The 26,107-nt window shown below is 37.4% G+C and overlaps 1 long non-coding RNA gene across 1 annotated transcript; it reads right to left on the bottom strand.

Moving 5' to 3' along the window:
* Positions 1–666: 666 nt before the first annotated feature.
* LOC103000771 (uncharacterized) lies at positions 667–23,742 on the bottom strand. The gene is made up of 4 exons (XR_451470.2): positions 23,477–23,742; positions 22,995–23,104; positions 8,295–8,321; positions 667–1,011 (listed from the first exon to the last, which is right to left on the bottom strand). It is a non-coding gene; the product is annotated as an uncharacterized LOC103000771 (long non-coding RNA).
* Positions 23,743–26,107: the final 2,365 nt, after the last annotated feature.

The raw sequence follows: 26,107 nt of genomic DNA, 5'->3' as shown, positions 1-26,107 counted from the left end.
CCTGTGTGTGGGTATAGCAAGAGGGCCCCAAAGGTAAAACTGCAGTCACACTGACAGTTACTTAGCTCTTCTGTCCATGCACTGTATAGCAAAACAGTGGGACACCAAAAAACAGAACTGACATGACACAGAAAAACAAGCACGGGTGGAAATTACATCCTACGATGACAAAGGGAAAAAGAATGTGTCTTGAGTTTGATTTTCAAGAAGTGTATTCATCAAAAGTGGCCATATGAGTAGTTAGATATAGCTGGAATATATTTTAGTTATAGTATGCTCGTATAAAGAGTAGAGGGTAGACTTTCTCTGAGTTCATAGATGACAGCATTGAGAATATGCCAAGCCGCCTTTTAGGGAAAAAAGGACAATGCACGTCCCTTCCACAAAACAAGACATCCATGGTCAAATATAAGCTGCATGGGCAACAACAGTTATTATCCCCTCCCTGCCATCCGTGTCTCTCCTCTTTCTCTCCTCTTGCCTTCTTGGTGGCCTTTTGCATAAAAGCGAGCAATGCATTGCTTACACACTTGAAACAGAAATATATACATTTTTAATATGCAAGTCTAAAGGTTCCGTTTGACAAAAGAAATCCCAGTGATCTATATTGTCTATTTTTTATAACTTTATTTTATTTATTTATTTTTGGCTGCATTGGGTCTTCGTTGCTGCGTACAGGCTTTCTCTAGTTGCAGAGTGTAGGGGCTACTCTTTGTTGCGGTGCACTGGCTTCTCATTGTGGTGGCTCCTCTTGTTGTGGAGCACGGGCTCTAGGCACGCGGGCTTCAGTAGTTGCGGCTTGCGGGCTCCAGAGCGCAGCCTCAGTAGTTGTGGCTCACGGGCTAAGTTGATCTGTGGCATGTGGCGTCTTCCCGGACCAGGGCTCGAACCCGTGTCCCCTGCATTGGCAGGAGGATTCTTAACCAATGCGCCATCAGGGAAGCCCTATATTGTCTCTTAAATTGATCCAACATATTCTGGTATTCAGGCTGAGTTACTTGCTAATAATTTCTTAACATAAAATGGAAAGACAATAGCATTAGTAAATCAAACCAAAGGTGCGATTAAATGCCATGTGAATATCAGGCATTTGTTTCCGTTCTATCAGTCCGACTTCATGGCAGACCAGCCAGGGGAGGAGGTGCTGTCATTTGCATGCTACAGCAAGGTGCATTATACAAATCACCCCAAATTATCCACTGCTACAAGGGAACTGGCTGCTGGAATATAGTGTTCGTATATCAAATGCAAGCCTCCAGTGAGGACACACCTTGATTTCTCATTTAAGAGGATATCCTTTGTTGTGTTACAGTACGTGCCCTTCCCCAAATCCAACCACACTAGCTTCCCATCAGATTTTTTGACGTTTAGCCATCGTGGCAAACTGGCAGTAACCTCTTACTTAACAACTTTTACACTTTCCACACCTTTCTCAATACAACAGGCATTTCTCTATCACCAACTTCCACAGAATTCTGGGTTTTAAAGCTGGTTTTTATTCTCATCTACAGCTTGAAATCAAGCTAGATCTAGTCTTTTCTCGTCTGTGCTTGCTATCTCAGTTTGAACAATCATTCCACTCCTTTTCACATTTGAGTTTTGACTGCTTGGGTCAGGGATACATCTGAATTCCACAGTGGAATCTGGGTTCTGCTGTGCTCTATGAAACACCTTTCCATTAGTGATCCATCCATAGATGAAGTGTCTGAACTCTCAGGAATGGCACGAGAAATCCAGGTGCTAGTCTCAAAGTGTGAGAACTCATCATTTCTTTCTGTGGCAGAGTGCCCTCCAATTTTTATGGGGATCCCTCTTTCAGAGTCTCACACAGAAAGCCTGGATTTAGGGGGTAAATTACTTACCGGGTGGGGAAAAATATATCTGCTTATTCATTTATTCATCATATATATTTTGGGGTATGAAAAACGTGCAGACACGTTTTAACGGACAGGGCAAAAAATTGATTCAATTGTAATCCTTGGTTTATAACACATTGCTGTTCTTCAAGCATGACCTCCTCCATTTATTTATTTAATTATCTTAGCTAGGTAATAAGAAGATAACTAGCACTCATGATGAACCCATCACCTAATTCCTTACATCTACCAATTTCCTTCTACCTAACCCTATCCCTGTGCTTCCACAAGGCAATGATTACCTGAAATTTTGTATTTCCTTGTTTTATTTAAATTATTCTTAAGCAAAGTATTGTTTAGTTTTATTTGTTTTTGAATTTTTTGAGAAGGGCACCATGTAGTCTTCCAAGATGTCATTTTTTTCACTCAGAATTATATTATCGAGATTTATTTTTCTAGTTGCACATACAGTTGATTCTCATTATTTGCAGTAGTCGTGTTCTGTAAAGTCACTGTGAATATTGAATTAGCCAATAGTGAAAGATTGCTCCTAGCGGAAATGCAGGGTTAGGTTCCTATGAGCCTCTGGTCACAACATTTTTGTTAAGTGATTAATACCTAATCTTGTTTCTTGTGTATTTTTGTTTAAAGAGAGCTTATTTAACATATTAATATTCACCTCATACAGCCAACAGGACTATAGCTCATGCCTGGACAAAGTTTATATAACACACGCATTTTCTCTATAAGTCATACCACAGCCTTCTTGCACTTAGGGCCACTTGCAAGCATTTTAGCAACTGCACGTGGAGGCCATTCAAACAGTAAAATCATCAACAAAATGCACAAAAGTGAGAAAAGTATGACACTGAGCAGACTGTGAAAAGGATATATGTTTACAGCATGAGAGCTGAAACAAGAAGGCAGAGTATCGTGTGCATCGGGCAACTCAAACTTCTCACCCCATATGTCCATAAGTGACCCCAAAGTGCCATAAGTATTTGTTTTGGGACTACACATACAAATTTTAGCAAGTTGGGAACTTGCAACTATTGAATCAGAGAATAATGAAGATTGACTGTAGTTATCTTTCATTCATTTTTATTGCTGTATAATATTTCATCATGTAAATATACCCCATTTTAAACATCACCCTTCTGTTAATGAACATTTGAGATTTTACTAAGAAATTTTTTAAAATGAATTTTAAGTTTTCCTTATACATGAATTCATCATGCTACTGAAATAACTGTGCAGGGGAGAAATGCTGTTTTCATGTAAATATAATGTTCTGTACTTGCATGGCAAAATGCCAACAGCTATCTGCTCTCAATCTAAGTATTTACTGTACATATTTAACACTTGACTTTGTAACAGAAACAAAGATGTATTAGATGCAGAGCAACTTTTATCAAAATTTTTGAAGACAAGTGTGTACTCTATGTTAAAAATATGTGTGTGCACTGTGATAAACTCTGAAAACAGAGCTAAAAGGATGATCACTGCCTCCATGAGCTCCAAGTCTAGGGACGTGTAAGCAGGTAACATAAAATTATAAATGCAACCAAAGCAGTATAGAGGCTTCAAAATCCAGTCACAGGAATGTTGACCTCTACAAAGGAGGTGGAGATGATGTTGATATTTGAAACATAGTGATACCTACACCAGGATCCCCTAATGACACTTTCCAATGGAAAATTCGCAAATTCTCTGGTCCTCATTATTACTTGTATCATTTGAAATACAGAGAGACCAGGTTTGGCCTTTACACATGATTGCTTCCCTCAATTTCATGCAGTCTTCCCCGTTGACACTAAATAAGGGCTTTAGATGCTGTGAGCTGGTTTTAGCTGCTGTAGGTTTTGAAGAAATAGAATTTATCCTCCTCTATACTCCCTTAACCTTTGGTTACATGTGCACTGCGTTTGTGCTATTTCTGAACTTGATGGTATGATATGATTGGCCATTCTTTTCTGAATAGTGTCAGTTCCTCTTCACAGACACCCAGACCTTGTCAGTATAAGCCAAGGCTTTCAATGTGTGGTTTTCAAACCAGCCACACCAGCCTTGTTAGAAATATTAATTCTTCACCCTCATCCCAGAGCTACTGAGTCAGAACTTCCTGGGGTGGGATCCTGTGATCTATGATTAAAGAAATCTTTTGGTTGATTCCAATGCATGCTAAAGTCTGAAAACCAGTGCAAAAGGAAATCTTTATTGATTTAACCTGTCCCTAAACACCAGATTTTGTCAGGGTTGCAAATTGATCCAAAGATGTTTTCTGGCTCTATTCTTAAATAAGGACTTAAGAGAGAAAGTGATCAGAAGATTATAAGTTGTAAATCACAAGCGGAAAGACACAAATGCATTACACAGGTTGGAATTGAGAAAGCACTTAGAGAAATGAAGAAATATGCCATTGTAGCCAAACCCACATGTCAGTACCTGGAAGCAGCACTTAAGCCTGTTTCTTTAGACCCACCCAAATGGATTTATAGATCTGTAGTACAAGTGTCTATGCCCATTCTATACAAAATATGGTCCACCCTTCAGCAATATTGGCTTCATCTGGGAACTTTAAGAACTAAAGAATCTTGGTGCTCCACCCCAGACTCATTGAATGGGATCTGCTTTCAAACAAAATCCCTAGGTGACCAATTGCTCACAAAGTTTTGAGAAGCATTGGTCTAATCTTTTGCACAATAGTACATGGTATATGTTGCTTCTTAATTTTGAATTGATGAAAGAATGAATAGAACCTTCCATAAGTCATTTAGCCTTTAGATATTAGAAACACACTTAATATGAGTAAACACTTGTCTAGCACCTGCTATGTGCCAATCCTCATTTAACAATGTTACATACATATATACAATGGAATATTACTCAGCCATAAAAAAGAATGAAATAATGCCATTTGCAGCAACATGGATGGACCTAGAGTTTGTCATACTGAGTGAAGTAAGTCAGGCAGAGAAAGATAAATATATGATATCGCATATATGTGGAATCTTAAAAAATGGCACAAATGAACTTATTTACAAAACAAAAATATAGTCACAGATGTAAAAAAAAAAACAAACAAACTTATGGTTACCAGAGGGGAAAGATGGGGAGTCATAAATTGGGAGATTGGGATTGACAGGTACACACTACAATATATAAAATAGATAACTAATGAGGACCTACTACATAGCACAGGGAACTCTACTCAATACTCTGTAATGATCTATATGGGAAAAGAATCTAAAGAAGAGTAGATATATGTATAATTTATTCACTTTGCTGTAAAGCAGAAACTAACACTATATTGTAAATCAATCATATGCAATAAAAATTTAAATAAATAAAATGTTACATATATTGATTCATTTCAGCCTTACAACAATCCTATGAGATAGGTACTGTTATATCCACATTTTACACAGAGAGGTTGGGTCACTTGTTCAAGGACATTAATTTAATAAGGGACAGAATTAGGATCCAAATTTTACCGATTTGGTCCCCAGTCTTGTAGTATTCCTAAAGCTCTCTCCCCTGATTCTCATATGAGCAGAGAGCTACAATGCACTTGATTAGATTAGGGAGTTGTGTTGGTTTTGTATTATAGAAACTCAGAACCAAACTATGGACAATGGGGCAGATTATGTTTAACTGGAATCTTTTTTCCACAGTCCTCATGATTTCTTTTAGAGGAATTTACTAGAGAAACACTTCTGGACTCTTAGTTCCTCTAAGTTGCCTGACAGATGAATCTGGGATAAAGAGCTGGGCCCATTATGGATCAGCTGCTTCTGGGTTCTCTGTGGCTCTCCCTATATAGAGCGAAACCTGATCTCTTTCCAATAAACCCAGAGAAAAGGGCCTGTCTCTATTTTGTGAGACCTAGGGTTTTCTAGCCCTACTTAATACAGAGGGTTAAATTCTGCAATCTTAGGAAACTCGTTGTTGCTGGACATCTAAGCTGCATCCTTCAATCCATCCATCATCACCAATTAACACAGATACTTTGGTCTATATTTTTTCATTTAAGATAGTCAATCTCTGCATATGTTCTGGAATCACTCATGGATTCTTTTCTTTCTTCAAAACCATTAAGATGTATACACTAAGGGAAGCAAGACAGCCTTTTCAGAATTTTCATAGCAAAAATACTCAGTCACTGTAACATCCATAAGTGAAATCTAATTAAACTGTTTCCATATAATGAAGAATTTAGACTTCTGTGATATTGTACAAGCTCTTTCCTCTACCTTGTCCATCTGGAAAATTCCTGCTCCTCCTTAGAGATAAGGTCACCTCTCCAGAACCCCCCCTTTGTCATGAATTTTTCCACGGCCTCTCAAGGGACCACTGTGTGCTCCTCCTCTTCCTCTCAGTGACTCTCTTGACACCTATATTATAACATTCACTCCCAGGAAAGAGGCCTTGAGTACAAGGGCTACTTAACTTTTCTTTGAAAATAGCTAACACATTTATGCCTGGGCACAAAGTAGCCATGAAATAGATATTCATTCAATGAATAAATGGGTGAATAACTTGGACTTGCAAGGTGAACATATTTCAAAATTAAATTTGAATTAGTGCAATCTTTGCACACAGAAAAAGAATTATCATAGAGATTCATGAAAGAATAGCTGCACTGAGTTGGTTAAAAGCCCAACACCAAATTGAAATATAATTGTGTTATTTTAGAATACTTACAGAAAATATGGTGATTTATAGCCTAGAATTTTGGAACAGTATCAGACTGATAAATTCAAGGCTTTTAGCCCAATAAGCACACTCACAGGAGAGAGAACATACAGTCACAGGGACAACAATTCAATCTAGCCTTGCTCTGCAGCTCAGTGGATGTCTTTAGGGAACTCGTCAAAATGTCCAGGTAACACTTGGCCTGCAAGTGGCTCTGTGGGAAAGTGCACACTGATACACTTGGAAAAAAATCAGCTCCCATGAGAATTCCGAGTATTTTCCACAGTTCCTCCTCCTCCGCTTGATCTTGTTTGCCTTGAACTTGCACAATCAAGGAAGTGTTGGTTACACAAATCCCTGTCTGAATTATCACAAATTTCAAATTGGCAGGATCTGAATTAATGAAAATTTTACCCAACTGCATTCCATTTCAGCTCTTCCAGATAAAATGCGCTATGGAAAATTTGGAGGCGGTCCAGAAGACAGCAACTAAAATGATGAAAGATTTGACTAATATTCCCTCTGAGGAAAGGCTAAAGGAGTTTACTTAGCCTAGAGAAAAGAAGGCTGAATAAGGAATTAATAATAGTTCTCAAGTATATGAAGAAGTGTGTGAGTGACAAGAAGCAGATTCCCTTACTTCTAATGAGTCCAGAACAAGAGGAAAGTGGCTTGCAACAGGGGAAAACTGTGTGTCATCCTTAGAAAGCCTTCCTGACTTCACAAGACTCACAACAGTGACACCTCGGGGACTGCTCCAGCAGATGTTTTATGAAAAACCTAAGCATTTACCTTCTTCCATGGACTCATGTTAAGTCTTGCCTGGATGCAAGTGGGTTAGACTAAATGACCTCTTGGCGTCCTTTCTAACCTGGTGATTCCATTTGATGAAAGGTCATTTGGTTGAATTGATTAGAAAGTTAAAATTGCACTCCTGGATCAGTGGATTTGTACTGCAAGAGAGAACCCTTCAGTTCTGTGTGGCCAGTTCGAATTTCATCCGGTTGGCAGCGACCCAAAGTTATACCACACTGCCAGCGCAGCCGGGCACGCTGCACTATCCAAAGTAATAAGCCTTGTTGGCATTGCACTGAGAGTGTTCTATCTTGCCTTTGAAAAAAAATGTTTCAGGGCTGCATGAACGACAAAACCACAGCATCTTTTAGATTTACCTCAGGTACTAAGACAGCAAAGCCTCTGCAACAGAGCATTGTGCCAGAAGAAACAAGACAGTCTAGGCTTTAACCTCTAAGAACTTCAGAGGGTCTGAAACAAATAGAATCAGAATAGGGATTCCTAGAACATGAGTGTCAAATATATATGTGAGGGACTTGCAGTTTCTATATTGTCATTTAAAAGATAGGACGGTCACAAACTAGGGATCCTGAAAAGCTACTCTAGTAAACATAACAGTGAAAAGTCTTCTTGAGAAATTCAAGTACTCCCCTAGACCTGAAATCAAGGTGACATTCTTGACTCCTTCCTCTCTCCCCACAAGTCCCTCCCAAATCTGTATCCAGTATCCAGTTACTCATCCAGCCCTAGGCTTCTTTATTCTGTACAACTCTTGAGCACAGCCCCTTTTTGCATCCTTATTACCACCCTCTGAACCATCTTCTTTACAAATTTCAACTGTAGCCTTGAAGTAACCTCCTCACCAGTCTGCCTTCTTCTTCCAGCTCACAAACCACTCTACACACAATAGCCAGAATTTTAAACTGCAGATCTAATCATATCACTTACCTGCTTGGGGATCCTCAGTTGATTCTCCTGAATTCCAAAATAAAGGTCAAACTCCATCCCAGTAAGACTATGAAAAACTTTCATAGTTTTATTGGTGCCCACTTCCTTAGCCATACTAATATCCCCAGTTGAAAAGTAATTTTCTGTTCCTTCAATGACTCATGATTTTTAAAACCTGTATGGCTTGGCATATATTACTCCATTTGTGTAAAAATGCCTCTTGATTTCCTACCGTAGCTCCCTGCTCCATACTTCACACAGATAATTTGTTTTCATATTTCCGTTAAAGCACCACTTCCAACAGAAGACTTCCTAAATCCTTCAGGGCTATTCCAATGCTAACACTGTGTGCTTCTACATTCTCCTGATATAGAGCTATTTTAGTGGTCATTACTGTGTTTTTGTTTTTGTTTTTGTTTTTTTTGTCTGCTCAGAATCCATGCCCTCTTTTTCTAATTTTCTTTTCCCTGTGATGTGAATTCTTGGGTGGTTTGCCATCCAGAATGCCCTGCTTTCCCTTAGCCAACTGGGGAGTTGAGATAAAGCTAGGCCAATTGAGCTTACTCTCTTGGAAACTTGAGATCTTGCGTGGAGAACTTAAGGATGGAGAATCGTTAGTGCTGATTAACCGGACAAAACCACTGATTGGTCCCTGACTTTTATCATGGAGTCCCTCTGGCTCCTATCCATTTGGAAGCCTTAGTTACTCAGATTTCCATTTAGTACTGTGAGCAACTCCATAGCCTTCAAATAATTTTTTAATTAAATTAACTAGAGTTGAAAGATTAACCAAGATGGCGGAGTAGAAGGACGTGCTCTCACTCCCTCTTGCGAGAGCACCAGAATCACAACTGGCTGCTGGACAATCATTGACAGGAAGACCCTGGACTTCACCAAGGAGGATACCCCACGTCCAAGGACAGAGGAGAAGCCACAGTGAGACGGTAGGAGGGGCGCAATCAGAGTAAAATCAAATCCCATAACTGCTGGGTGGGTGACTCACAGACTGGCGAACACTTATACCACAGAAGTCCACCCACTGGAGTGAAGGTTCTGAGCCCCATGTCAGGCTCCCAACCTGGGGGTCCGGCAACGGGAGGAGGAATTCCTAGAGAATCAGACTTTGAAGTCTAGTGGGAATTGATTGCAGGACTGTGACAGGACTGGGGGAAACAGAGACCCCACTCTTGGAGGGCACACACAAAGTAATGTGTGCATCGGGACCCAGGGGAAGGAGCAGTGACCCTGGGGGAGACTGAACCAGACATACCTGCTGGTGTTGGGGGGTCTCCTGCAGAGACAAGTGGTGGCTCTGTTTCACTGTGGGGATAAGGACACTGGCAGCAGAGGTCCTGGGAAGTTCTCCTTGGCGTGAGCCCTCCCAGAGTCTGCCATTAATCCCACCAAAGAGCACGGGTAGGCTCCAGTGTTGGGTTGCCTCAGGCAAAACAACCAACAGGGAGGGAACCCAGCCCCACCCATCAACAGTCAAGTGGATTAAGGTTTTACTGAGCTCTGACCGCCACAGCAACAGTCAGCTCTACCCACCACCAGAGCCTCCCATCAACCCTCTTAGCCTCAACCACCAGAGGGCAGACAACAGAAGTAAGAAAAACTACAATCCTGCAGCCTGTGGACCAAAAACCACAGTTACAGAAAGACAGAGAAGATGAAAAGGCAGAGGGCTATGTACCAGATGAAGGAACAAGAAAAAACCCCAGAAAAACAACTAAATGAAGTGGAGATAGGCAACCTTCCAGAAAAAGAATTCAGAATAATGATAGTGAAGATGATCCAGGACCTCGGAATAAGAATGGAGGCAAAGATTGAGAAGATGCAAGAAATGATTAACAAAGACCTAGAAGAATTAAAGAACAAAAAACAGAGATGACCAATACAATAACTGAAATGAAAACTACACTAGAAGGAATCAATAGCAGAATAACTGAGGCAGAAGAACGGATAAGTGACCTGGAAGACAGAATGGTGGAATTCACTGCTGCGGAACAGACTAAAGAAAAAAGAATGAAAAGAAATGAAGACAGCCTAAGAGACCTCTGGGACAACATTAAACGCAACAACATTCGCATTATAGGGGACCCAGAAGGAGAAGAGAGAGAGAAAGGACCAGAGAAAATATTTGAAGAGATTATAGTCGAAAACTTCCCTAACATGGGAAAGGAAATAGCCACCCAAGTCCAGGAAGCGCAGAGAGTCCCATACAGAATAAACCCAAGGAGAAACACGCCGAGACACATAGTAATCAAAGTGGCAAAAATTAAAGACAAAGAAAAATTACTGAAAGCAGCAAGGGAAAAACGACAAATAACATACAAGGGAACCCCCATAAGGTTAACAGCTGATTTCTCAGCAGAAACTCTGCAAGCCAGAAGGGAGTGGCATGATATACTTAAAGTGATGAAAGGGAAGAACCTACAACCAAGATTACTCTACCCAGCAAGGATCTCATTTAGATTTGATGGAGAAATCAAAAGCTTTACAGACAAGCAAAAGCTAAGAGAATTCAGCACCACCAAACCAGCTCTACAACAAATGCTAAAGGAACTTCTCTAAGTGGGAAACACAAGAGAAGAAAAGGACCTACAAAAACAAACCCAAAACAATTAAGAAAATGGTCATAGGAACATACATATCGATAATTACCTTAAACGTGAATGGATTAAATGCCCCAACCAAAAGACATAGACTGGCTGAATGGATACAAAAACAAGACCCATATATATGCTGTCTACAAGAGACCCACTTCAGACCTAGGGACACATACAGACTGAAAGTGAGGGGATGGAAAAAGATATTCCATGCAAATGGAAATCAAAAGAAAGCTGGAGTAGCTATACTCATATCAGATAAAATAGACTTTAAAATAAAGAATGTTACAAGAGACAAGGAAGGACACTACATAATGATCCAGGGATCAATCCAAGAAGAAGATATAACAATTATAAATATATATGCACCCAACATAGGAGCACCTCAATACATAAGGCAACTGCTAACAGCTATAAAAGAGGAAATCGACAGTAACACAATAATAGTGGGGGACTTTAACACCTCACTTACGCCAATGGACAGATCATCCAAAATGAAAATAAATAAGGAAACAGAAGCTTTAAATGACACAATAGACCAGATAGATTTAATTGATATATATAGGACATTCCATCCAAAAACGGCAGATTACACGTTCTTCTCAAGTGCACACGGAACATTCTCCAGTATAGATCACATCTTGGGTCACAAATCAAGCCTCAGTAAATTTAAGAAAATTGAAATCATATCAAGCATCTTTTCTGACCACAACGCTATGAGATTAGAAATGAATTACAAGGAAAAAAACGTAAAAAAGACAAACACATGGAGGCTAAACAATACGTTACTAAATAACCAAGAGATCACTGAAGAAATCAAACAGGAAATAAAAAAATACCTAGAGACAAATGACAATGAAAACACGACGACCCAAAACCTATGGGATGCAGCAAAAGCGGTTCTAAGAGGGAAGTTTATAGCTATACAAGCCTACCTAAAGAAACAAGAAAAATCTCAAGTAAACAATCTAACCTTACACCTAAAGAAACTAGAGAAAGAAGAACAAACAAAACCCAAAGTTAGCAGAAGGAAAGAAATCATAAAGATCAGAGCAGAAATAAATGAAATAGAAACAAAGAAAACAATAGCAAAGATCAATAAAACTAAAAGTTGGTTCTTTGAGAAGATAAACAAAATTGATAAGCCATTAGCCAGACTCATCAAGAAAAAGAGGGAGAGGACTCAAATCAATAAAATCAGAAATGAAAAAGGAGAAGTTACAACAGACACCGCAGAAATACAAAACATCCTAAGAGACTACTACAAGCAACTTTATGCCAATAAAATGGACAACCTGGAAGAAATGGACAAATTCTTAGAAAGGTATAACCTTCCAAGACTGAATCAGGAAGAAACAGAAAATATCAACAGACCAATCACAAGTAATGAAATTGAAACTGTGATTAAAAATCTTCCAACAAACAAAAGTCCAGGACCAGATGGCTTCACAGGTGAATTCTATCAAACATTTAGAGAAGAGCTAACACCCATCCTTCTCAAACTCTTCCAAAAAATTGCAGAGGAAGGAACTCTCCCAAACTCATTCTATGAGGCCACCATCACCCTGATACCAAAACCAGACAAAGACACTACAAAAAAAGAAAATTACAGACCAATATCACTGATGAATATAGATGCAAAAGTCCTCAACAAAATACTAGCAAACAGAATCCAACAACACATTAAAAGGATCATACACCACGATCAAGTGGGATTTATCCCAGGGATGCAAGGATTCTTCAATATACGCAAATCAATCAATGTGATACACCATATTAACAAATTGAAGAAGAAAAACCATATGATCATCTCAATAGATGCAGAAAAAGCTTTTGACAAAATTCAACACCCATTTCTGATAAAAACTCTCCAGAAAGTGGGCATAGAGGGAACCTACCTCAACATAATAAAGGCCATATATGACAAACCCACAGCAAACATCATTCTCAATGGTGAAAAACTGAAAGCATTTCCTCTAAGATCAGGAACGAGACAAGGATGTCCACTCTCACCACTATTATTCAACATAGTTCTGGAAGTCCTAGCCACGGCAATCAGAGAAGAAAAAGAAATAAAAGGAATACAAATTGGAAAAGAAGAAGTAAAACTGTCACTGTTTGCGGATGACATGATACTATACATAGAGAATCCTAAAACTGCCACCAGAAAACTGCTAGAGCTAATTAATGAATATGGTAAAGTTGCAGGTTACAAAATTAATGCACAGAAATCTCTTGCATTCCTATACACTAATGATGAAAAATCTGAAAGAGAAATTATGGAAACACTCCCATTTACCATTGCAACAAAAAGAATAAAATATCTAGGAATAAACCTACCTAGGGAGACAAAAGACCTGTATGCAGAAAACTATAAGACACTGATGAAAGAAATTAAAGATGATACCAACAGATGGAGAGATATACCATGTTCTTGGATTGGAAGAATCAACATTGTGAAAATGAGTATACTACCCAAAGCAATCTACAGATTCAATGCAATCCCTATCAAATTACCAATGGCATTTTTTACGGAGCTAGAACAAATCATCTTAAAATTTGTATGGAGACACAAAAGACCCCGAATAGCCAAAGCAGTCTTGAGGCAAAAAAATGGAGCTGGAGGAATCAGACTCCCTGACTTCAGACTATACTACAAAGCTACAGTAATCAAGACAATATGGTACTGGCACAAAAACAGAAACATAGATCAATGGAACAAGATAGAAAGCCCAGAGATTAACCCACGCACCTATGGTCAACTAATCTATGACAAAGGAGGCAAAGATATACAATGGAGAAAAGACAGTCTCTTCAATAAGTGGTGCTGGGAAAACTGGACAGCCACATGTAAAAGAATGAAATTAGAATACTCCCTAACACCATACACAAAAATAAACTCAAAATGGATTAGAGACCTAAATGTAAGACTGGACACTATAAAACTCTTAGAGGAAAACATAGGAAGAACACTCTTTGACATAAATCACAGCAAGATCTTTTTCGATCCACCTCCTAGAGTAATGGAAATAAAAACAGAAATAAACAAGTGGGACCTAATGAAACTTCAAAGCTTTTGCACAGCAAAGGAAACCATAAACAAGACGAAAAGACAACCCTCAGAATGGGAGAAAATATTTGCAAATGAATCAACGGACAAAGGATTAATCTCCAAAATATATAAACAGCTCATTCAGCTCAATATCAAAGAAACAAACACCCCAATCCAAAAATGGGCAGAAGACCTAAATAGACATTTCTCCAAAGAAGACATACAGACGGCCACGAAGCACATGAAAAGATGCTCAACATCACTAATTATTAGAGAAATGCAAATCAAAACTACAATGAGGTATCACCTCACTCCTGTTAGAATGGGCATCATCAGAAAATCTACAAACAACAAATGCTGGAGAGGGTGTGGAGAAAAGGGAACCCTCTTGCACTGTTGGTGGGAATGTAAATTGATACAGCCACTATGGAGAACAATATGGAGGTTCCTTAAAAAACTAAAAATAGAATTACCATATGACCCAGCAATCCCACTACTGGGCATATACCCAGAGAAAACCGTAATTCAAAAAGACACGTGCACCCGAATGTTCATTGCAGCACTATTTACAATAGCCAGGTCATGGAAGCAACCTAAATGCCCATCAACAGACGAATGGCTAAAGAAGATGTGGTACATATATACAATGGAATATTACTCAGCCATAAAAAGGAACGAAATTGAGCCATTTGTTGAGAAGTGGATGGATCTAGAGACTGTCATACAGAGTGAAGTAAGTCAGAAAGAGAAAAACAAATATCGTATATTAATGCATGTATGTGGAACCTAGAAAAATGGTACAGATGAGCCAGATTGCAGGGCAGAAGTTGAGACACAGATGTAGAGAATGGACATATGGACACCAAGGGGGGAAAACTGCGATGAGGTGGGGATGGTGGTGTGCTGAATTGGGCGATTGGGATTGACATGTATACACTGATGTGTATAAAACTGATGCCTAATAAGAACCTGCAGTATAAAAAAACAAACAAAACAACTAATACTAAACTATCATTGGGTTATTTGTATGGAAATATGTTAATATAAATGTTTCAGACATTACATGAAATTTCTAAAAATCTTATATTTGTATTTGTATGGAAATATGTATGGAAATATGTTAATATAAATGTTTCAGACATTACATGAAATTTCTAAAAATCTTATATTTGTATTTGTATGGAAATATGTATGGAAATATGTTAATATAAATGTTTCAGACATTACATGAAATTTCTAAAAATCTTATATTTGTATTTGTATGGAAATATGTATGGAAATATGTTAATATAAATGTTTCAGACATTACATGAAATTTCTAAAAATCTTATATTTGTATTTGTATGGAAATATGTATGGAAATATGTTAATATAAATGTTTCAGACATTACATGAAATTTCTAAAAATCTTATATTTGTATTTGTATGGAAATATGTATGGAAATATGTTAATATAAATGTTTCAGACATTACATGAAATTTCTAAAAATCTTATATTTGTATTTGTATGGAAATATGTATGGAAATATGTTAATATAAATGTTTCAGACATTACAGGAAACGTCTAAAAATCTTATATGTTCTGGTATAATGTTATAAGTAATAATCCTAGTTATTACTTTAAAATGTATATCTCAGAAATAACTACTTTTCTTGTCAACTGCATTATTATGAACTTTCATCAAATCTTTAACCATGGTCATTTTTAAGTCTTTTGTCATTTACAGACAGTTCTGGGTGTACTCTGATGATTTTGCAAATATGTTCCTATAAAAGGGTTTCATCTTCAAGAAATTCATGGAAAAGACTCTGACAAGTACAGGTTTCTGGTAACTGACTGTACTGCTGAACTGAATGAATAAGCATTTTCAGAACTCTAATGAAAAACTGATGAACTCATAAAAGTGCTAACAAAAGATCAAGATGAAAAAAAAAGAAATTAATTACATGGGACTGAGTGAACTGATGAGGATGAGTATAATTTTTGTGACTTTCTGTCTGAATTAAAAAAAAAAAAATCCCACAAGGACTCAGAGGAAAAGAATATACAAATCAATTTTCACTGCAAAGTAAAGGAGCTGTTACAGTGGAGGATTACTGGACTGAATGTCAATATTATGACATAGTATAACTGTGTTTCATGTTTGGTAATTGCAATCATTGTTGCTTTTGTTGTGGTCATCCATGTACAATGCTTGGTGTCAGTCTATTTATCTCTTGTAAAAATAAAATACAGTGTGTGTGTGTGGAAAAAAAAAAAAAAATTAACTAGAGTTGATTTCTATTGATTACACCCAAAAATCCTAACAGATACGACTCTTCTAGAACTTATCTCTTGTTTGTTTGGCTCACATTATAGGCTGTTTTCTCTTAAAGGGCAGGGAGCAGGCACTTAACATCCTTTTGCACTCATCATTTAATATAATGTCTGCCTTATAATAGGTGCTCATAAATAAGTGAATGAATGATTTACCTTATGGAATGAACATGGGCAAGAAGCAGTGATTAATACCAGCCTAGTGGAAGGATACTAATGTCTCTAGTCTGGTTTACATTATTTGTCAATGACTAGGATGATGATTTAGATGACATACATATCACATTTGCAATCTGCACTTAACTGAGAGGGATAGAAAATATATTAAATGACCAAATCAGGTCCCCAAAAGATATAAGCAGGCTAAAAGGATGAGTTACATTTTTTAAAAGTTTTATTGAGATATAATTCACATACCATAAAATTCATTTAAAATATACCATACATAGGTTTATAGGATAATCATAGAGTTGTGAAGCCATTGCTAAAATCTAGTTTTAGAACATCTTCATCACTCCAAAACAAGACCTCATACTCACTAGCAGTCACCTATCCCCCACTACAATCCTCAGCTCTAAGCAATCACTAATTTACCATCTGGCTCCATGAATTTGTCTTTTCTGGACATCTCATATAAATAAAATCATACAATATACCACATGTGTGACTGGCCTCTTTCACTTAGCATAATGTTTTCAAGGTTCATCCATGTTGTAGCATGTATTTATACTTCATTTCTCCTTATTGCTGAATAAATATTCCATTGTATGAATAAACCACGTTCTGTATATCCATTCATCAGTTGATGGACATCTGCGTCATTTTAATTTTTTGACTGGTATAAATAATGCTGCTGTGAACATTCATATACAAGTATTGTGTTGCTATATGTTTTTCTTTTTATTTGGTGTATTTTAGAAGTGGAATCACTAGTCATATGGTAAAGTTATGTTTAACTTTTTGAAATACTACCACACTCTTTTGCAAAGTGGCTGCATTTCTACCAACAATGTGCAATGGTTCCAATGTCTTGGAAAAATATTTTGCCATTTTTTTAATTGGGTTGTCATTTCATTATTAAATTATAAGAGTACTTTATATATTCTGGATAAAAGTCCCTTACTGGAAATATGATTTGCAAATATTTTTCTCCTATTCTGTGAATTGTCTTTTCACTTTCTTGATGGTATCATTTACAGAACAAATATTTATTTACTTCAATTTTTTTTTTCTTCATTTGTGCTTTGGGTGCCATGTCCAACCCAAGGTTACAAAGTCTTACTTTTAGGTTTCTTCTGTGAGTCTTATAGTCTTTGGCCTTATATTTAGGTCTATGGATGATCCATTTTGAGTTAATTTTGTGTATATGGTGTGAAGTGTGTGTTCAACTTTATTCTTTTTCATGTGGGTATCTAGTTGTTCCACACCATTTGTTGAAAACACTATTCTTCCCCCCTATTGAATTGTCTTAGTACCTCTGTCAAAAATCAATCAAACAAATATGCATGGATTTATTTCTGAACTCTCAATTTTATTCCATTGAACTATACATCTATCTGTATGTATGCCAGTACTGAACTAAGTTTTGAAATTGGAAAGCGTGAGTCCTTAAACTTTGATCTTTTTCAAGATTGTTTTGACTCTTCTAGGTCCCTTGCATTTCTATATGAATTTTAAGATCAGCTTGTAAACGTCTGTAAAAATAAACAGCTGGAATTTGGATGCGTTATATTTTATACTATAAAATATAATCTGTTTAAATACCTAAAAGCATCAGTAGTGAATGAGGACGGGGTAATTTAAGGTCCTTGTCAACTCTGGAATAGCAGGATTCTGAAAATTAGCCATGGTAAAAGAGAATAAATATTTACAAACACAAGTACAAAAAATAATAATTTAATTTAATTAATTTAATTCTTAAGTTAGAAATTTCATTTACCCTTTTGCCAGCCCCAAGCTTCAAGTCTTTTTTTTTTAAATTTGCCTGAGGCTCATTATTGTTATCACCATCAAACAATATTTATAGCTATTGATGATCAAGCTGTTAGCTCACCATTGTGATTTTAGCTAACTTAAAAGAATAATAATAATTTCTTTTAGAGAGGCAGGAAAGGTTTCCAATCCTGAGAGGATGGAGACCATGCTCTATTTCCCTTTAGAGAATCAGCATTAAGTGTCTAGTATCTACATCTAGCACTAGTAGATCTCAGATTTTCCAGGCTGAACCTGATGTTTAAAAAGGTTGGTTTATAACAGCACCAAATGACATTCATTTGGTTGTTCACCCACAGATTATCGCAATGCCTCTAAACATGTTTCTTAAGAACCTTTCCCAATTCTAAACCGACCTTTTCTGAAAAGCCCAGAAAATGCTCACAGATGGCCATCAGGACTATCTTCTTGGTTATTAAGCATTATCTGTCATTTTCCTATTATTCAGTTCTAGCTCTCTGAAGAGGTGTATGAGACTTCAAATGCACAGAAGCTCCAGAAAAGTCTGCACAGCTCTGGGGACAGTGCTATCCCATCAATCTAGAACTCTATTCCATTCTCAAAGCTACTATGCTACATTCCCTTGAGGCATTTTGCTTCTCCAGGCTAAAAGTCTTAATAATAGCAGGAAGGATTTTAATACTACTATTAATAATAGTGATTTATTGATTTTCTTTTCTAATAATTCTTTATTCATATCTTTTAACTACTTTTTAAAATCAGTTCTTTTTTCTTATCTTTTCTCCTTGACTTGCAGGAGTTTCTTTTCTATTCAATATTAATCCTATATTGGCTTGTGATACTGTGAATAATTTTCCCAGTCTATTATCTATCATCATCAACTTTATCAGTGGTTTCCTTAAGCAGATATCCTTTATTTTTAAGTATTCATAATTACCAGTTTTTCTTCTTATGTTTTGCTATTGTCATCTTGTTTAAGAAGTGCTTCATCACCCTTAGGGACAAATATGTCTCCTACTTTTTATCTAAGAGCTTTATAGATTTTTCTTCATATTTAAGTGCTTAATCCACCTGTGGGACAGGGTGGGAGCTCTTTTATATGGTGTAAGATAGGGATCAAGGTTTCTTTTTATTTTCTATAAATTGAGCCAGTCTTTGTTCCTCAATGATTTAAACCAAATTGTGATATATAAATGGGACTTATTTTAAATTCTTTTTCCTAGCTTTCTCTATTTTATCACACTGCTCATATATATTTTCTTTTCCTTTTTTTTTTTTTTAACTATGGCTTTGCAACATAACTTTCCAGAAAGAATTCTCTCTTGCTGCTCTTCTTTTTAATATACTCTACATAGCACTTTCATCTTTCTTTTAAATTTTGGAATAAATGTTTCAATTTTGTCAAAATATTAAGTTGAATTTTTTAGGATTATATTAAATCAATTGATGAAATTTGGAAACTGCCCCTTTAAAAATGAATTTCGGGCTTCCCTGGTGGCGCAGTGGTTGAGAATCTGCCTGCTAATGCAGGGGACACAGGTTCGTGCCCTGGTCTGGGAAGATCCCACATGCCACGGAGCAGCTGGGCCCGTGAGCCACAACTACTGAGCCTGCGCGTCTGGAGCCTGTGCCCCGCAACGGGAGGGGCTGCGATAGTGAAAGGCCCGCGCACCGCGATGAAGAGCGGTCCCTGCACCGCGATGAAGAGTGGCCCCCACTTGCCGTAACTAGAGAAAGCCCTCGCATGAACCGAAGACCCAACACAGCCAAAAATAAATAAATAAATAAATAAAGTAGCTATAAAATTTAAAAAAAAAAAAAAAATGAATTTCAATCATCTAATAGCATATATCAATCTTTCTACTTGTCTTAGATTTTCTTTTAGGTCAATTCACATAATTTAAGTTTTTCTTTTTAAAAGTATTTTACATTCTTGTCAGATTATTTCCTGGATACTTTATATAAGGTTTTTATTGTTATTTGAATGTTATGTATTGTATACTCTTTTCTAGATAAATATTATTGGTTAAAAGGGAACACAATTGATCTTTATAAATTTATCTTGTATCTGGTAATCTAACAGATTACTCAGGTAAATCTAATATTTTATTTTAGGAGTATGTTGGATTTCCTACACAGATCATCTTACCTAAATCATAAATTGTATTTGTGCTCTTCTAATCTTTGCATTTCTTATTTCTATTTTTTTCTCACAGCATAAGTAAGGAAATCTATGTTAAACAAGAGTGGTTATTAAAAAACCTCATTATTTTATTCATAAACTTGAAGGAATGTGACTCAAGTTTTTCCATTGAATAAGAAGTTGTAGGTTTTAACTCTAAGGCCTTTATTTATTAAGCTAGGGAAGTTTCATTCTACAGGTGATTTTCTGAGTCTATGTCAAAAATAGACATTGAAATTTAGTAAATGATTTTTTGTACCTATTAAAATAGTTGTATGATTAGTTCTTTATATGGTAAAACAAAAAACGGATCTATAAATGCCTTATTTTGTATTCTACTTATCCAATTTCAAAATCAATATTTTACTAGTCTCATAAAAACTTGGGTGTCTTTCTCTCTTTTTTTAGTTTCCTTAAAGCATTTTATAACATAGGAACCATCTATCCCTTGAAAGCATGGAAGAACTCAGCTATGAAGCTATTTGAAACTGAGGCGTCTTTGGAGGAGAGCCTGAAATTACCGTTTCAATTTCTGTAATGGTTATTGGTCTACTCAGGTTTTTTATTCCCCTTGCTTCAATTCTGGCTTTTTTTATAGTTTTATACAAATATCTCTCTTCTTTCTAGGTTTTCAAATATATTAGTGTATAGCTGCTATAATAATTTTTAAATTATTTCCAAATCTTTTTTGTATATATATATATACATACAATATTTTTTTCATTCTGTGTTTTGTTGATTTGTATATTTGCTTTCATTTTTTTCCTAGATCACTTTTGCCAGAGATATCTGTACCGTATGAATCCTTTCAAGAAAACACATTTTGGGAACTATTATCTCTGTATTGTTGGGGTTTATTCATTCATTTATTAACGATGTATTGAGTACCTGTAATGTGCTAGTCTTTGTTACAGGCACTCTGATACAGCAGTGAATAAAGCAGACTAAAAGCCGTGACCTCATGGAGGTTACATGCCCATGCTATACTCTAGATCCAGCTAAGATTATGATCAGCTCCTCTTGCTTCACTCGCTTTCTTTTTTTGTTTGTTTTTCCAACTTTTTACATTGGATGCATATGAATTTCCCTCTTCAAAATGCATTTACATTATCGTTAAGTGGTTAAGTATTGTATGTTTTAATTTCCTTTATGTCTTCTTTATATATATTTTATTTTTAATCTCCAGTTAATTATGCCTAACATAAATATTCACTAATATATCATTTTAAACTTACTAATAGCTATATCTTCCCCCATACAGAGACCTTGCTTCTTTGGACAATAAACTTGATTGAACTATTTACTCATCCTTAATGTCATTTACATATTATATCTATCTATCCATCTATCTATCTATCTATCTATCTATCTATCTATCTATATCTATCTCCTCTAGGATTTCTCTTACTATCTAAGTACTTTCTCCAAAAATAATCTCAAAGAGGGTTATGTGGGGCAAACCTTATGAACACTGAAAATAGTTTTATTTGTTTATGTATATTTAAATAATTTCTAGCTTATTAAAAATTTTAAGTTTGATGTTCTTTTTTTCCAATAGTTTGAAAATATTACCCCATTATCCTTCCTTGTTTTGCTATTGAAAAACTTAATGTTCATGATTTTTTTTATCTAGAGAGTTTTAGCATATTTTATTTTTGCCATTTTTTAATTCTTGTCATTCACCACAAGTTGTCTATATATAGGGTTTTTTTAATCTAACTACTTGGCACTCTATAATCCCTTTCAAATTGAGGTCTTTCGTTATCCACTAACTCTTATGAATTCTCAGCCCTCATTTCTTAAAATACATTTTCTCCTCCATTTATGAGTTTTCTTACCTTTAAGGAATCATATAAAAAGTTAAAACTGCTAATTCTATTCTTTGTATCCTCCAACTCTTTATTTTTTTTCTTTTTCATCTCTCAATTTCTTTCTGTGCTCTTGTGGGGACATCCCCAAACTCTATATTCTAGGTCAGCAATCCCTGTTGGATGGATACATGTTGCTATTTATCCTTTCTATTGAGTTTTTACTCTTAATTCATATTTTTATTTTTTGTATGTGGATGGCACCGGGGTTTGCCTCACCCTGGTTTGCCATTTGCTCCTCTTATAGTTAACAATGCTTCCTATGACCTCGAGATTTTTCACATGTTTAGAATTGATTTGTGTATTTTAACCCTCCTCTCTTTCCTATGTGATATTATCAGGGTGCAATTCAGGGGAGGGAAGCACAGTATACTAATTCCCACTCTTGTCAAGAGTATTCTTTTATATCAAGAGTAGCAAGCAGAAGGGGGTTGAGAATTTAGGTGTGAATCCTAGCAGGTTATCCCCATGGACAGGCTGGGTGTCTTCCAAGAATGTCCCAACCATCATGTCTACCTGGGACCTGCCAGTACATTGACCATGTCTGAAGAAGATTGAGGGCTTGAGAAGAGTGACATAAAAATCAAGCGACAGGGAAACGAATTCCAACAACAAATAACATTTTGACTGAGAAACCAGTGATCAATATTCTTATTCTTATTCTTATACCTACAAAGGCAGTGACTGAAAGATAAAAAGAAAATATTCTCTGCTCTCACCTAAGCAGTCACCATGGAGGGTTTTAGGAGGCACATGGATTGATCCTTAGCAATTGGAAGCCTTCAGAATTTGCTCTCCTCTTTCTTCTATCTCCTTTCTTCTCCTTGTCCTTATTTACACACACATACACACACACACACACAGAGCACTTCTTTATTTCCCCCTGAATTCCACATTACTTGAAAACTGATTACTCATGAACAGGTTGTCACAATTGATTTTGCATTTTCTTCCACATTTTCTACCCTCTATTGAGAAGAGCATCTTACTATGTATTCCAAAAGAATATACAGTAAATATATAGTAATATGTATTTACTATATAAAAATAAAATATTAAATAATAGTATAGTATTAACATATAATGCTTTACTATAATAAAGTATATATTATATACTTGTATATATAATATACTAGCATATTCTATGTTATAATAATTATTATTATTCTGTACTACATAGTATAGTAAAATATAGGGGTACCTGTTTTTCTTCTGATGTATTTTCTAGGTGTCTTTGGGAATCTGTATATTCATATTATAGAAAAAGGAGACGTGGAATTCTCAGTAGTTTTCCACGTTAAAAGTGCTCTTGGAGGAGCTTCAAGATGGCGGAAGAGTAAGACGCAGAGATCACCTTCCTCCCCACAAATACATCAGAAATACATCTACATGTGGAACAGCTCCTGCAGAACACCTACTGAACGCTGGCAGAAGACGTCAGACCTCCCAAAAGGCAAGAAACTCCCCACGTACCTGGGTAGGGCAAAAGAAAAAAGAAAAAACATAGATAAAAGAATAGGGACGGGACCCGCACCAGTGGGAAGGAGCTGTGAAGGAGGAAAGGTTTCCACACACTAGGAAGCCCCTTCGTGGGTGGATACTGCGGGTGGCAGAGGGGGGAACTTCGGAGCCACGGAGGAGAGCGCAGCAACAGGGGTGCGGAGGGCAAAGCAGAGAGATTCCCGTATGGAGGCTCGGCGCCGAGCAGCACTCACCAACCTGAGAGGCTTGTCTGCTCACCCGCCGGGGCGGGCGGGGCTGGGAGCTGAGGCTCGGGCTTCGGTCGGATCCCAGGGAGAGGACTGGGGTTGGCGGCATGAACACAGCCTGAAGGGGGATAGTGCACCACAGCTAGCTGGGAGGGAGTGCGGGAAAAAGTCTGCAGCTGCCGAAGAGGCAAGAGACTTTTTCTTACCTCTTTGTTTCCTGGTGCGCGAGGAGGGGGGATTAAGAGCGCCGCTTAAAGGAGCTCCAGAGATGGGTGCGAGCCGCGGCTGTCAGCGCGGACCCCAGAGATGGGCATGAGACGCTAAGGCTGCTGCTGTCACCACCAAGAAGCCTGTGGGCAAGCACTCTCCACACCTCCCCTCCCGGGAGCCTGTGCAGCCTGCCACTGCCAGGGTTCCGTAATCCGGGGACAACTTCTCCGGGAGAACGCACGGTGCACCTCAGGCTGGTGCAACGTCATGCAGGCCTCTGCCGCCGCAGGCTCACCCTGCATTCCGTACCCCTCTCTCCCCCCGGGGCCTGAGTGAGCCAGAGCCCCCGAAGCAGCTGCTCCTTTAACCCCGTCCTGTCTGAGTGAAGAACAGACGCCCTCAGGCGACCTACACGCAGAGGTGGGTCCAAATACAAAGCTGAACTGCAGAAGCTGTGCGAACAAAGAAGAGAAAGGGAAATTTCGCCCAGCAGCCTCAGAAGCGGCGGATTAAAGTTCCACAAACAACTTCATGTACCTGCATCTGTGGAATACCTGAGTAGACAACGAATCATCCCAAATTGAGCAGGTGGACTTTGGGAGCAAAGATATACATATTTTTTTTCCCTTTTTATCTTTTTGTGAGTGTGTATGTGTATGCCTCTGTGTGTGATTTTTTTCTGTATAGCTTTGCTTTTACCATTTCTCCTAGGATTCTGTCAGTCCGTGTTTTTGTTGTTGTTGTTGTTGTTGTTTTTAGTATACTTTTTAGCATTTGTTATCATTGGTGGATTTGTCTTTTGGTTTGGTTGTTCTCTTCTTTCTTTCTTTTTTTTTAATTAAAAAATTTTTTTTAATAATTATTTTCCATTTTTCTTAATAACTTTATTTCATTTTACTTTATTTTATCTTCTTTCTTTTTTTCTCCCTTTTATTCTGAGCCGTGTGGATGACAGGCTCTTGGTGCTCCAGCCAGGCATCAGAGCTGTGGCTCTGAGGTGGGAGAGTCAAGTTCAGGACACTGGTCCACAAGAGACCTCCCAGCTCCATGTAATACCAAATGGTGAAAATCTCCCAGAGATCTCCATCTCAACACCAAGACCCAGCTCCACTCAACGACCAGCAAGCTACACTGCTGGACACCCTATGCCAAACAACGAGCAAGACAGGAACACAACCCCAACCATTAGCAGAGAGGCTGCCTAGAATCATAATGAAGCCACAGACACCCCAAAACACAACACCAGACGTGGACCTGCCCACCAGAAAGACAAGATCCAGCCTCATCTACCAGAACACAGGCACTACTCCCCTCCACCAGGAAACCTACACAACCCACTGAACCAACCTTAGCCACGGTGGACACACAACAAAAACAATGGGAACTACGAACCTGCAGCCTGCAAAAAGGAGACCCCAAACACAGTAAGTTAAGCAAAAGGAGAAGACAGAGAAACACACGGCACATGAAGGAGCAAGGCAAAAACCCACCAGACCTAACAAATGAAGAGGAAATAGGCAGTTTACCTGAAAAAGAATTCAGAATAATGAAAGTAAAGATGATCCAGCATCTTGGAAATAGAATGGAGAAAATACAAGAAACATTTAACATGACCTAGAAGAACTAAAGAGCAAACAAACACTGATGAACAACACAATAAATGAAATTTAAAATTCTCTAGAAAGGATCAATAGCAGAATAAATGACGCAGAAAAACAGATAAATGACCTGGAAGATAAAATAGTGGAAATAACTACTGCAGAGAAGAAAAAGAAAAAAGAATGAAAAGAATTGAGGACAGTCTCAGAGACCTCTGGGACAACATTAAATGGACCAACATTCGAATTATAGGAGTCGCAGAAGAAGAAGAGAAAACGAAATGGACTGAGAAAATATTTGAAGAGATTACAGTT

The sequence above is a fragment of the Balaenoptera acutorostrata genome, chromosome 5 (assembly GCF_949987535.1).
Source record: "Balaenoptera acutorostrata chromosome 5, mBalAcu1.1, whole genome shotgun sequence".
Taxonomy (NCBI): domain Eukaryota; kingdom Metazoa; phylum Chordata; class Mammalia; order Artiodactyla; family Balaenopteridae; genus Balaenoptera; species Balaenoptera acutorostrata.
This window is presented reverse-complemented; position numbering and strand designations above follow the sequence as displayed.